The sequence below is a fragment of the Anoplolepis gracilipes genome, chromosome 8 (genome assembly GCF_047496725.1).
Source record: "Anoplolepis gracilipes chromosome 8, ASM4749672v1, whole genome shotgun sequence".
In the NCBI taxonomy this organism is placed as follows: domain Eukaryota; kingdom Metazoa; phylum Arthropoda; class Insecta; order Hymenoptera; family Formicidae; genus Anoplolepis; species Anoplolepis gracilipes.
Window position 1 is genome coordinate 6,614,550 of NC_132977.1, and position 12,783 is coordinate 6,627,332.

Sequence of the window (12,783 nt, forward strand, 5' to 3'; positions counted from 1 at the left end):
ATATCATTATCTACACGACTGCCGTTGTAATCTCATTAAATTATTTCAAACAAACAGCACTCGTACTTATCACTGGACAGTGTGTGTCGGCTTTTTAAATTAACCCACAAGTGCACTTATGTCAATTCGACTAATGTTAGTATGCGCGTTTCGAACATTTTGATCAAAATATTTTATAAATATATGTCGTTTATGTATGTCAAGTAATAATTTATTGAAACAAATAATGTTCTAATAAATTAAGAAAGTATAATAATCAACGGCGAAACTAATAAAACGCGTAGAAGAAAAAATCAACACAAATTCCACGATATAAATATGAAATGAGAAAAACATGGCACAAAATAATCGGCCTACTAATGCTTCCGCGAATATTTCATATTAATCATTTGTTTTTTAAGTGATGTCTGCAACATGTTGAGATAGACGTTTTTAAATGTATCCTATGTAATACCGATACTTTTTTATCAGTACTGTGATATCGAAAGAAAGAGGAATTTTCTTTCTCTTTGACATATGGAAAAATAATATTATATACATTAATAATACATATCTTATAATAATTATAATTTTAATATATTATATAATAATAATAATAATAAATATTTTTTGATATATAAAATTTACTTAATATTATCTCTAAAAATTAATATCTCATATTTTTATTATATATATAACAAGGTATATAACAAAAAATTTACGTTATCACTCGTGAATGAGAGTTTTTCGTATTTGAAGATTTTTTACACGAAGAATTTCATTGGTGGTGAATATATTCACGATATTACAGGGATTAAGGCAGCGTTATTCTGATGCCATTGCTCGCATCACGAGCCTCAAAGTATACCATTATGAGCGGAGAAGCGGCGGATATAAAAGAGTCGGCGGGTTTTTAAGGCCTTTCATATTTTCGCGCTGCAGAGAGAAAAAGAGAGCCCGTACTCAACGTTGGAAGAAATATCCTCGGCGTAGTTATACGGAAATGTATAGCGTTGACACACGAAACGACGTTGTCCAGGCGAGAGAACGTGCTCTCCGGGCGCGACGTAAGCCGTAGCCGCGTGTGCGCCTCCTTCGTCGCGTGCGTGCTCTTCGGCGTCTCTTCGGCGTCTCTTCGGCCACGGTAGTGGAAGAACGAACCCCGGCGAGAGGCACTATCGTAACAAATGTGGCCGTTTGCATAACACGACGACGAGCAATTCGGGCAGGTTTGACGGCGCGCGATATAGACCTTTAGCCGTGGCTCTCAGGGGGGATGGATCGAACAGCGGGTTCGTGGACGTAAAGGAAGGGAGGAGGGAAGAAACCGAGGGCGAATCGCGACGCGTACCTAAGGGTTTCGACGATAGGGGCATATCCCAAAAGGGGGGCCTCTGTATAATCTATGCCGCGGGATAGCTAATATCGAATGGCGTACGCCTCTTCCCTGTGTGTCGAGGGCAACAACGCCGTGTAATTGTTGGAAATCGACGTCCGGAAATACATTTGCATTTTAACGTGCGGTGAAACGTATGTACGGCTATGTAGTATGGGATATTTGATTGTCGAACGTATTATTTATACAATGTGTGACGGGGGAGAATTGTTTTGGAGGGATCGGTTGACGTTTCATCCGACGAGGTAGAGTTACCGCTTCGAAGGCGCTGCAGTTCAATCGTTCGTAAGATAATCCGCTTGCCCTGGGCGGCCTCCCGATATATAATCTACTATGCTTTTTAACTATCTGCTCGTGAATTACGTTTCTCGTCTGTTGTAATAAATATTTTTTGCCCGTGTCATTAAGTATCCGTTATAATTTCGCATCGGTGCCTATAAAGAGAAATAAATGTATACACATACATGATTCTAAACTCACATTTATGATGCTTCGATGCAAATCAGCTGCGCTTGATGAAGCCCCTGTATCTTTTTACGTAGCTTTTATTTTCTCTTTCTGGAGCACACATTTTTATTCCTGCTGTGTGTAATTAAACTTTCATAGAGAAATAGAGATGTTCTTGATCAAATAGTAATATTTAATAAATTGTAATCTTTTATAAAGGTATATATTGACAGTAACAGTTTCCGGAAGCTCCACGATAGACGGAATAGTCGTACATATCGTAGAACGTTTCGGTTTAGATACCGCATAGAGTACATCAGCATACTGTTTCACACGGCGCTCTGATACCGCTTACCACGACTGTTATCCCTCCGATAAAAACTAAGAGCACTATTTCCAGCTTTTGTATGTCATCCCCCGCGCGGTTTAGATATTATCCTTCTTCTTTCTTGCTTTCTCCAGTCTCGCCTGGCAACATACTTGCATACATACTTTTACTTCTGATTATTACATAAATATTAATACGTACATCTTTGTAGGAAGATAATATTCCGCGATATTTTATTGATAAGCTAATTGTAAGAGCAAAGTTTCACATTCTATAAATTTTTTTTTTTTTTTTTTTTTTTTTTTTTTTTTTTTTACGAAAAGATTCGGATTGCAGTGGAATGCGAATATTGATCGCGTATCTTTGGCTTAATTAATGAATCGCAATTATTGAATTAAAATACGTATGATAAAAGAAGCGTTTAAAAATATATATCTCGTCAGTGGTATATATTCGTGCATGTATACATAGATTTTCTTTTGCATGTGTATGTGTACGTGTGGTATACATATTTCGTTATGATTCTCAAACATCGAGATGCACATCTTGCCACCGTTTTGACGTTCGTGTACACGTTCACACATTCGCGCACTGTTTTACCACTGTGTGTGTACGTGTGCGTGTAGAAGCTACTCCAGCATCTTGTGTCGAGTCAGTAGATGGCCAGAGAGAAGAGAGGAGAAAGCGAGAGGGAGAGAGAGAGAGAGAGAGAGGGAGGGGGGCTGGAGGGTGTGTTAGCTTATAACAGGAGCTAGAATCGTTACCAGAGCTGTGGAATCGAGTGCGCATGTGCGCGCAAATCCCCTTTGTTCGCGTGATGTGTCCAAGTTGAACCGGAGAGTCCAAGAGGAAGCGCGTGTAAGAAAGTATGAGAGAGAAGGAGAAGGGCTTTTCTCTTTCTCAGAGGAGTTCTTTTATCTTGCCACTATTATATACGTATGTTTGCCCAGCAAGGTTCCCTAATTACAGATTATATCTATAGCCTGATAAACATTACGCGATTTTTCGCTGATGAGCTAAGAGGAACGTTTTCTTTTCTCTCGATTCTGCAAGTTTTCTAAAAGTTTGTGGCCAAAAGATTTGAAATGCAGCAAATTCGAATATTATTAATTAAAATTGTCCAGTAGCTTTGATTTAATTGTTGAATCGCAATTATTAAATTAGAACACGTACGGTAAATAAAATGTTGAATTTTGACTTACATTTTAACGGCACGATAATTTCTTCAAGTTTTAACTGTTTCAGAGCAAGTAGAATAATTCACTTCAAGTGGTGTTTGCAAACAATTTATTAGATGCAGTGATTCTTGTCTCACCGAAGCTTTTGATGCACTGAACGCACAAACTACGGAGATATATTTGTTATACACCTGGCACTCTCGAATACACTTTATAGGAACGTGAGAAGAGGGAATACTTTTTCTTGGCGTAAAATCAAAGAATATTTTATTTCTATGTGCCTGGAAACATTATACGCATGACGTTCGCCTTTAGCCTCAATAGAAATATTACAAGCCATCAGACTCAATAAACTCGAAAATCTGTTAGTCAAATATATCCTAATAAAAGCGAAGGTCACGTAGTGACAAGTTTAGCATTCTGATTGAGTTGTTATCAGCAGCAAGTCATATACATGATACCCTTCTTCTTGATATACAGATGTATCAAATTAAATACAAAGAATATAAAATTACGATATGTGAGACCTTCAGGCAATATCTATTGGTTTTACATTACCAAGGTTATCATGATTTCATAAAAATTTTACACATATTGAAAGGATTGATTATCTGCATATAGTCGGAGAAGAGAAAAAAATATTGATGTATATAAAATAATCATATGTACTCTCTTTAGCAGTTTACAAAAAACTAAAACGATCGAAAGATTTTTGCGAGTTTATTAAGAGGTCAGATCGAATTACTTTCTCAATGGAAAAGATTGGAAAAGGATAAAAGAGAGTACGTGACGTCAACTAATATCATAAAGCCGCAACGTGTTCTGATTAAACATTATGTGGATCCATTTCATACGTACAAATTATAAGTTTCGACGATACTTCTTTTACATATCCTTAACAAATTTTTCGATTCGGTAATCTCTAAGTATATATCAAATTCTATTGATATCGGTGTAGGTTTTATGTTTTAAAATATTAATTTATACGATCTGAGCAAGATAAACTATTATATTTTAAAATATAATCAATATTATTACATACATAAATTTAAAGTATACTTGTTTCTTAATTTAAAAAATTATTATTTATTTTTATCATGTGTTTTAATGAAATAATATTGGATACAATTATGCATTATATATAATTAAAAAAAAAGTAGAATCTCTTTTTTACTTTATTTTACTCATCGAGTTGGAGTTGCATAAAGTCTGCTCCGCGTCTTTACTTTCAACTCTACTAATGAGTAATAATCCTCTCCAAGTCTCTTTCGCTGTCTTTCTAGACTTATTCCGCGTCTCGTTTCGTATCTTTTGGAAGCCATAGCGCCCAACGTCGGATGTTCTAAATTGCACGGGCACGACTTTTATTAGCGGAAAGAGACAACCGTGGCATTTGCATGTAATGGCATTGGGGGTGGATTGTAGTGGAGTGTGGTAACACGGGGAGTGTCAGAAAATATGAGAATAGTCGGAAAGGGCGTGAGAGAAAGGACGAGAGAGAGAGAGAGAGAGAGAGAGAAATGGTGGGGGATGTAAGGCCGTAATTAGAGTCTTAGGGGTTCCATGGGGGTAACTGTTCGCGCTGTTGCCCTGTCGGAGGCGGAGGTGGAGGCAGTTAGTCAGAATATAGAGGGTAGCAAGCCTTCGTTACGAGTTTTAAGAGGGGAAGGAATGTTTGCCAACGGCATTCTAATACTTCATTCTTTATTGTAAAATTAAAATTTAATCTCGTTTCGTATCGGGCCCTCGCCCTGCGGATGAGATTACGCGTATTTCGAGCCTGGCGCTTTGCCGACAGGTTTATTTTTGAGAGCTGCCGTCGCCGCCAACTGCTCCCAAAGATTCTTTGCTAAGGCAAATTAAATAAGCGTGTGTTAAAGGAGTATATAATGCAACTAGCACGCGAGATGTGTTTATTTAATAATAAAAATGACTGTGTCGATTGCACAGTAAATTTTCGGAATGTGCATCATACGCTTTATTTGATAAATTTAGCAGCAGTTTTAAGTGCACTTGTATGTCAGCTATGCGACATTATGAGTATGCGGAAGATGGCCATTTCTTCGGCGTATGATGAGTTATCGATTTGATAAAATTATTGTGACGTTTACACCTCGTTTCACGGGCACTCAATTATATTTGTGTATTATCCACTCGCACGTATTGCGTACGCGGCAGAAGATGTCGTACGAAATTTAGTATACGTTTCGTAATTTTACATTCCGGGGCGTAGCAGTTAATGAAAAAATTTCTCAGTATCATTTTAAATGTTAAACATGATGAATAAAAAAAATAATCTCAAGTTGTTTTCCTTCACACTTTCATAAAGAGTATCGTATGAATATTCTGTACGAGATTTATGTAACATTATCTTATTCCATAAATTAAAATGACAATTAAAAAGAATTGAATATTAAAAGTAACATATCAATCTACATCTAGATAATTAAAGATATTAGCGGACGGATTTTTACGCGCCACCATCTTATCTACATCTCTTCCAAATTCGCGAAATATGCGCGGCTCCTCTTTCCGAGGCACCTTCTATCAGTGCGCGCTCGTTCCGGGAGAGACTCTCTGGACCCTTCTTATAAATTTTCCTCCTCGACTTTACAATTTCGTAAAAGATTAGAGCTCTTATTGTACCGTGGCGGCACAATTGACCGCCATGTAGGTACGATACACACTTACACACCGTGAAAGGCACCGCCGCGCCACGCATCTGGGTACATTCGATCTTTAAGCGGACGAGAGTCTGTGTATCCTCCGTGTATATACGAGCACGACGAGGCGTGCGCCTGTGGTAGATATACGTCGGATAATGGGAGGCACCCTTATGGATGGCGTTTGGGTTCCGCCGGGAACAATGGAGCGAACTTCCCCCTCTCATCATCCATCCTTGTCGGAATCCTTTATTGCCGCGCCCGATATATATATATATATATATATATATACGAACGCTATACCCCTACACACATATATATATATATATATATATATATATATATATATATATGCTGTATATACACTGTATATATATATATATATATATATATATATATATATATATATGTATATGTATATGGATCTGCCCTCGTCCCCTCCAAATACTCTATTCGACGTACCTGTACGTTTCGCACACAAGCTCCAACTAGCTGTTCAACCAATCAGGATTTAAGTCTATTGCTGGTCATGACGGACACTACGCGTGCGCGCGCACCTGTGTATCCAGCTTCCAGGCGTCGGTATCATCTTTGCGGCTCTCTCACGTCATTTTCGATATGTATATGTAATACAAATGTCGCACGTGTTTGCGGACTGTTTGAAATGTCGCGTTTTTCCTCCAGATTATTTAGATGTGTCTTCTAACGAACTTCTGAATAAAATTGTCTTTATTGATTGACTCTTTCTATATTAAATATATCTTTATAGTTAATTACAAACAAAAGTTTGTTGAAGTGAAAAATATTTAATTTTGATTTCGCTCTTAATCGATATTAACCGATCTAACAGTTGGATTTGAATGCATAATCAAATAGTTAATTAATATTTAATTTATATATATATATATATATATATATATATATATATATGTATATATGTATGTATATGTATGTATATGTATGTATATATGTATATGCATAAATCATGTGACCTCGCAAACTACTTGTGAGGCTCGTACCGCCATGTATGTAATAACTGGGGAAGCGATAAATCGCTTTCGTGGTTAATGTCAGTGTCAGGTCGGCAACTGCAGCTACCAATCGGAGCACGAGTGTGCTCCAGTTTCTAAATCGGCGAAGACTCTTCAGATTGTTCTCGTCATGTCAGTACCTATTTCTCTTTTATAGCCACAACATGATACGCCGGCATATGTAAGTGGCATATATAAAAAAAAAATAAATGTTCTTACATAAGTTAGGAAGCAAGTCGTAAAATCACACGCAATTGCGACGAACGTAGATAAGACTTAATATATAATTGAATGTATAAAAATTACATATTAAATAAATTTTATAAGTCTTATAATTTTTAATATATACAATATGCATATGCATGTATATATTTGATATGTCTTTTTCAATACATAGTGTTAAATTATTAGCAAAGTGTGAAAACTCTAATAAAATTATGAATATATAGAGTAAAGAAGATGATAATTATAAAACTTTATTTTAAAAACCTATTCATAAATGTACATAATGATGCATTAATCTCTAAGGTATTTAATAAATGGTAATATAGCACAATAAAAATGAAGACAAATGAAAAGAAAAATAAGTTAATCTTAATTATTATTGATAAATATATTGCTAATTCATTTCAATTAATTATACGATATGAATGTTTTAACGGCGATTTCTTGCAAAAACACTTGATAATATTCCTTGAATTATATGCCTACATATGTTTATGCATATAATTATATCAAATTATAGCAGATGCTAATTTTATGTAGTTGGTCCTTCTAATCCGCTGTAATTAGCCATATTACGTCGATGATTTATTAATTGTATACCATTGTATATAGTTGCAAAAATAATATTTAACGATAAGACCGCGTGAAGATTCCAGAGTTAGGTCACTTCAAGTGGACCAAACAGTCATTCATTCCGACTGGGACAAAATAGCTGGTAGAGACTGCTGTGCTGTAATAGCAGCAATAGGGCCAGGTCGTCGTAAATCTAAAGAGGCGTTTAAATGTCAACCGCTTGCCTCATGCACGCTTTCATACGATTTGGTTTTTCTCAATAAGCCCTTCACGATCGAAAACAAAATTTTGTCTTTTCATTCTAGTTTAGTTGAACCGGTTTTTATTTATATCAAGAAGATATTGGAATAAATTTCTTACTAATATCACACACAGAATAATTTAACTTTCGTCATATTTCTTTTAAGTTTTCCAGCTTAAAACAGTGATATTTTCTTTACGATATCCGTAAGAAATTTTTGTTTAAAAATTACACTGTGTAGATTAGATAATTATTAGGGAATTATAGTATTATATACATATATATATATATATATATATATATATATATATAAACATCTTTTAACTTAAAATTGGTATTTATAAATTGTATTAATCTTAGAATCTTTCTTATAATGTGAGATTGAATTTAAAGCTTTAGTTTGTCCCCGATTTGGAAAAAATACTAGAGAGTAGAATAATTGATAATAAAGTTTATGATGAATAAATACAAAAATAATATTCTTTGATTCGGTTTCAAGATTGTACAATCATGTTTCGTGAGAATGTATTGGCAAGCGATTACTGTTTCGAGAGGAAAGTACGTTATTAATATACTTTAATAAGCAACATCTTAACAATTTATTTTTGGAATATATATATCCGAATTATAAAATTATTTACTTATAAATATTAAAATCAGTATAATGGTATATTTAATTTAGAGCAGATTTAATCAGGATTCCTCTTTCATGTACCGTTTAATAATCACATGCAAATGGAAACTTTTTTATATAAAATTTACGTAATGCATTTTCCGCCGTGATATCGAATACTTATTGTCGCGCACTACATTTTACTATTGGCAATAGACGTCGGGAATATAATTTTCTTCCATGGCATTGCGATAAAAAATCTCGATGTTATCAAGTACAAAATAGAAATTATAACACAGTTTGCAAATTCTACACGCAGCATTTTACTCACGTGACTATTGCACTTTACCAAGGTCGTCGGATCCGAATTTTTCACGCCGCTTATCCTCTCGATAACACACTACAAATTCCGCGGTAATAGCATCGCAATAAGCCGCGGCCATTCGAAGAAAGAATTTAATCAACATCGGTCAGATAAAACAACGATAATTCTATATCTATCTATATATATGTATGTATATATATACATATATATATATATATATATATATATATATATATATGTATATAGATAGATATAACATGCGTGTTTAGCGAAGCTGAATAATTGGCCTTGAATTAGAGCTGAACCGGATACCTGGCGAGATGGCAGAGGCAAGAAAAAGTGCGGGGATTAGCCGTATAAATCGCGCCCGGACTTGAAATCGCGACAGAACGGACGGCGGAGTTATCGTGGGCATTTTTCCTCGCTTGGCACTCTCCATCTCTCGTTCCTTTACATATCTCTTCCACACTCTCTCTCTCTCTCTCTCTCTCTCTCTCTCTCTCTCTCTCTCTTTCACAGAGTCACATTCCACCTCTATTCCCTCCCCTGCCTTCAACATGCCTCCTACCCGATCGCCCAACTCTATCGTTCTGGCAGAGGCTACAGTGACCCGAGACGGCGATCAAGCGAACCGTGGGTCGTGGCTACGCCGTATCTCCTCTCTCTCTCTCTCTCTCTCTCTCTCTCTCTTTCGTCTCTCGCCCCCTCCTCACCCCTCTGCCATTCCCCTTCATCTGGCGAACTGTCTACATTTTTCACCGGCTCGAGATTTTATTCGCCCGCAGCGCCGCGAAATTAAGCCGTTTTGAGATATTTATGAATGGATCGCTATGAGAGGGACTCACGCATGGTCCCTCCGGCGCGGCGGTCGAACAAAGAGAATTTCAGGCCGTATAACGCGACGCGCATCTGAGAACACGAGGGTCCCGCCGCGATTTGCAGGTGCTGTCAAATGCTGGATGCGCCGCGTTGGCGACGTCGCGACGCTTTGCCGCCGTGGAGATCTATCTGACTCCTGGTTGCCGCTTTGCGTGTAACATTTCTCGGCCGACGAACCGCCGTTCATCTTGTCGTGCTACATTCGCTCGAAATTTCTTTTTTTTCTCATGATTAATAGTCTAAAAGCTAGCTGATCTTAAAACACGCTTCCACATGACGCTAGCCTCTGGAATGTTTAGAGCGCGATCCTAATTGGCGCTTAATCGAAGCATTCGAGCGATAGTGCGTGATGTTGTTAATAAGTCAAGATCTAAAAGTACCGGTCCATTTACGTATATTAGATATGATCATATTAATAAATCGTTTCGTGAAATCGAAAGAATTTACGTCGCATTTGACAATATGAAATAAGAGCCTGTACTCTTCATATACATTACGACGACACGAGATCGAAGTCGGGAAGAAATTGCGAATAAATTATTTATAAAACTGAAATAATCGTATTTTATTCATTTTTTGTCGAAGGCCTAAGATATTGAAGAAATGGAATATGAATGCTACGCATCCTTTTATTCTTTCATACAAAAGAGACAATAAATCTTTAGGTAAAGTTCTATTCGAAAAAATGGCGTGAGCCAAAACGATTTGATTAAATCTGAGGGGATGCGTACCAGTATCCCCACACATGCAAGAGCGGACGACGTATCATGACAAACTTTCACAATATCCACGATTGTTCCCCAAATCCCGAGCTGCGTGCTAAAGCAGACCTAAAGCAGATATTAAACTTAGTATATGACTGTAATTAGACACAGGCCTGTGCCATCCGTAATGGCGTATTCCTGCGTGCGCGTCCCATTGTACCGCCCTTCTGTAGGGTGGCAATGGACCACCGGCAATTGACTATAATTTATTTGTCTCTGAATCATTCGCGACAAAACGTTAATTAACGCTTCTAGATAAGCGTTATATATTTCACGTATTTCTGTATTCTTTAACGATAAACTCGACTGCAGAGCTTCTGAATTTTTTACATTTTTGTGTAGAGAGAGAGAGAGAGAGAAAGAGACTTGACGCTTAGTTAATCGTGTCAGCTGTCACAGCATTGCTCGAAAATATTTTGCAATTTGATTTGAAGAAATTTAGCTTCTTGTTATTCTCTCATCGAGCAAATATCGTACCGTTCGGGCTAAGCCTCGCCATCGCATCTCAGCGACTTTATTCTCTCGCCAAATAAATTCTGGCACACCCCGGCATTAGTTCTCCGCGTCGAAATTATTGATAATGCTCGCGCCAGCACTTCGCCGATGGGCCATATTTATGGCGAATGGAGTGGGCGCAATCAAGTTCACCCGTCTTCCTAAGAGCGACGTACGCGGCGGGCTCTCCCGTAGGGTCGTCGAAGAGGTAGAGAGAGGATGCGAGAGTTTTCTGGCTCTGCTAGGCTTGGCCTCTCTCGCGTGATATGCCGCCAGGAGGATGGAATGGTTTCCCCTCTGGTTGCCAAGGTAACCTATGTCCCACCCTTCGGGCTTCGCGGTAACCACCCCGGTGGTGGCTGCAGCGGACGTACGTGTGCCAAACTGACGCACACGGCTACGCCGCTAAAAACCGTGTTGATTCGCACCAATACGGACGCGCGAGCCGCGCCACCCACACGTACGCAAAAAACGGAATTTGTGAGTGTGCGGTCGCTGATTCAGGTATACTGACGCGTACACTGACGCGAGCTCGAGCTCGAGCTCGAGCTCGGACCGCACCGGCGAGAACGGCCATGCTGAATTCAATATCAGCATTCTCTGCATTCTCCAAGAGTTTTCTGCTCGGAGCGATACGTATTTCATGGGTCATCCTGCATCGGAAATTGCGCACGTGCGTGTCATTCGAGCGCGCCACCGCACGACCGATCGTTATGACAGGAGATGGAAAATATGGCGCCGCTGCGTTTAAATCTGCCGGATCTGTAGGATATATAATTCCCCGTGCGCTATTTGTTAATCCAATTCCTCGATACATTCGAATTCACGAGGTGTAAGCAGATCACGTTTGTCTATAAATTTTGCGTAAATCGCTATCGCTTGCTAATCGATCTCATGAATAGCATTACTGTCTTTTTACGAATATCATTATGTTTCAGGTGTAGTTATTTACGGAAATGAATGTATTTATAGAATGTATGTCTCTCGTATACTTTTCTTCATATTTATAGATTCTTTGAACGAAGCTAGAGTTACATTCTAACGGAAATGTAATTACGTGTTTTAATTTTTAAATTTCTGATATAAAATATCCTGTAATTAAATCGCAAAGTTTTTCGATACAAAGAGAGAGAAATTTCTATCTTATATTGAATAAAATGAGATTTGTTATCTTACTATTTCTTAAATATCCGTAATTAATTGTTACCTTTTAAGAATTTCTTCGTATTGTCGTGAAATAAAGAGGAACGAAAAGTCTTGCTATCTTTTATTGGTCAGTAGCACGCATTTGCTTCATCACGAGGCAATAATATGGTCACTCAGCGTCGCTCTGCGAATGATGGTATTATAACTGTCCGCTCTTTGCACTAAGGAACCGGTTCCTTAGCACCGGATCTTCAGAAGAGTCGCGCTTCGTCCGTGACGACAACTGAAAGTGTAGTTACCTTCGAATTGATTACGAAAATACGTTCGAAATTTAGCAGCGACATTATTAGCGATATAATAACGTAAAGAAATCTTTTTCTCGTTTCAAATGTAGTTACCTTAAATTTATCTCACTAGTATTAATCAGTTATTACTTTATTGTTACTCTGTTTTATTTATATTTTAATATCGATGGACAGTTCCGTAGTGTGTTATTTGAT

The 12,783-nt window shown here is 37.6% G+C and overlaps 1 protein-coding gene across 4 annotated transcripts in view; it reads left to right on the forward strand.

Moving 5' to 3' along the window:
* Positions 1–12,783, forward strand: part of LOC140668766 (homeobox protein abdominal-A homolog) — a 169,107-nt gene that overhangs the window by 12,856 nt on the left and 143,468 nt on the right. The window lies entirely within an intron of this gene.